The 2,572-nt window shown below is 48.1% G+C and overlaps 1 pseudogene; it reads right to left on the bottom strand.

Moving 5' to 3' along the window:
• Positions 1 to 459: 459 nt before the first annotated feature.
• LOC148138189 (uncharacterized) lies at positions 460 to 1,311 on the bottom strand (annotated as a pseudogene).
• Between the last annotated feature and the right edge of the window lie 1,261 nt (positions 1,312 to 2,572).

Genomic DNA, 2,572 nt, shown 5'->3' on the forward strand with positions numbered 1-2,572 from the left:
CACGTTTCCAAAATCTGCCGACCTATGCTTTCTACAATGTCCCTGCTGTATTGGGGGGCCTGTAATAAACTCCTAACGAGGTGACTGCTCCCTTGCTGTTCCTAATTTCCACCCATACTGACTAGTAGGCAGATCTTCCTCGACAATGGAATCTTCCGTAGCTGTGATACCCTCTCTGATTAGTAGTGCTACATCCCCTCCTCTTTTTCCCCCTCCTTATTCTTTTTAAATGCTCTAAACCCTGAAACATCCAGCAACCATTCCTGCCCCTGAGAAACCCATGTCTGTGTTATGGCCACAGCATCATAGCACCAGGTACTGATCCATGTTCCAAGTTAGTCACTTTTATTCCTGATATTCCTTGCGTTAAAACGAACACACTTTAACTGATTCCTTGGTTCCTTTCCAGGAAAACCCTTCCCACTAGCTGGTCTACCTCTTGCTATTGCCTCATCTGCATCAACTCTCATCTCCGGTACACAGTTCAGGTTCCCACCCCCTGCCATAGTAGTATAAAACCTCTCGAACTACTCGATTAAACCTTCCACCCAGGACATTGGTCCCCTTCCAGTTCAGATGCAAACCGTCCTTCCTGTAAAGGTCCCACCTTCCCCAGAAGGCATCCCAATTATCTACATATCTGAAGCCCTCCTTATTACACCAGCTACGCAGCCACGTGTTAGGCTGCGCCCGCTCCCTGTTCCTCGCCTTGTTATCTCGTGGCACTGGTAGCAAATTAGAGAACACTGCTCTGTTCGTCTGGATTTGCAGCTTCCATCCAAACACCCTGAAATCACGTTTTATATCCTCAATCCTTTTTCTGGCTCTATCATTAGTGCCAATATGTAACACGATTTCTGGCTGTTCGCTCTCCCATTTTAGAACCTTATACACCCAATCGGAGTCATCGTGGACCCTGGCACCAGGGAGGCAACATACCTTCCGGGAATCCCGATCCTGACCACAAAATCTCCTGTCTATTTTTTAAATTATCGAGTCCCCTACAACGAATACTTTTCTATTCTGCCCCCTTCCATTCTTTGCCACAGTGTCAGGCTCAGTGCCAGAGAACTGACGACTATGGTTTTCCTCTGGTAGGTCATCACCCCCAGCAATATCCAAAACGGTATACTTATTGCTGAGGGTAATGTCCACAGGGGATCTCTGCACTGCCTGTCTGTCCCCTTTCCTCCCACTAACTGTAACCCATCTATAATTGTCCTGAGCCTTGGGAGTGACCAACTCCCGGTAACTCCTCTCAATTACGCCTTCATCCAGATACAGCTCCAATTCCCTAACACGGTTTTCCATGAGCTAGAGTTGGGTGCATTTCCCGCAGTGGTAGCCAGCGGAGACGTGTGCCATGTCTCCCACTTGCCACATTATAGAATCATCTGAAATCTCACATAGAGGGCTCATCCGAGGAGCACAGTGTAAGGTGGGGGAAACAATGGTTTTCATCCTTGCAACCTTGATGCCGCTGGAAACTTTTGTTTCCAACAAAATACATCATATTTTTCTTTTACCGGATACATCTGTGAGTGAAGAGTCTGCTACAATAATGATTGGCGCGGGGATGTCCATTCAGCCTGTCTAACGTCTACTGACATGTAAGTGAAACATGGTTGAGCAGTGTCGTCGTACCATCAGCAAATCGTAGTCCCAGGATTTGTAAAAAAAATCATCCTTTCCAGACGGAAATCTATCAATCAGAGTGTGAAGTATTTTCAAAAGATGATTTACACGATCATTTTCAATAGAGTAGCAAAAACGATCTATCCTTAGTCCCCTTGTATCTCCTTCCAACATGCAGCATTTGGGGGATGATTTCCATCAATACAACAGTGTGTGTGTGTGTGTGTGTGTGTGTGTGTGTGTGTGTGTGTGTGTGTGTGTGTGTGTGTGTGTGTGTGTGTGTGTGTGTGTGTGTGTGTGTGTGTGTGTGTGTGTGTGTGTGTGTGTGTGAATGGCTGTGGGTGTGCTTGGGTGTTTGTGAGAGCGTGGTGTGTGTGTGTGTGTGGATGCGTGAGGGTGGATGTGCGTTTGTGGGGTTGCATGTGTGAGTGTGGGATGGTGTGGGGTTAATAGTTGTATGACAAAGCCTGTGTGTTCTGTGCGTGTGGTGTGTGCGGGGGTGGCGGTGTGTGTGTGGGGGAGAATGCGTGTCAGTTTGAGGGAGTGTGTGTGGGTGTGGGTGTGGGTGTGTATGGGTGTTTGGTGTGTACGTTTGTGTGGAATGTGTGGTGTTGTGGTGCGTGTGGGTGTGTGTCCGTGAATGGCTGTGGATGAGTGGATGTGAATATGGGTGCGTGTCTGGTTGTGTGAAGATGAGTGCGTGGATGTGTGTGGGTGTGTGTCATTGGGCGTGGGGGTGTGTGTGAATTTGTATTTGTGTGTTTGTGTGTGAGGGATGTGTGTGTGGGTGTGCAGTTGTGTGTCTGTAGGTGTGTGTTTGTGTATCTGTGCATGCGCTTGTGCGTGTTTGTGTGTGGGTGGGTGGTTGCGCGCGCACTTGCCTGTGTGTGTGTGCATCTGGGTAGGTGGATGTGTCTGTGTGTGTGAATGTGTCTAT

This window comes from Chiloscyllium plagiosum, unplaced genomic scaffold (assembly GCF_037043375.1).
Source record: "Chiloscyllium plagiosum isolate Xiang-an unplaced genomic scaffold, Cpla_swu_hap1 HiC_scaffold_41, whole genome shotgun sequence".
In the NCBI taxonomy this organism is placed as follows: domain Eukaryota; kingdom Metazoa; phylum Chordata; class Chondrichthyes; order Orectolobiformes; family Hemiscylliidae; genus Chiloscyllium; species Chiloscyllium plagiosum.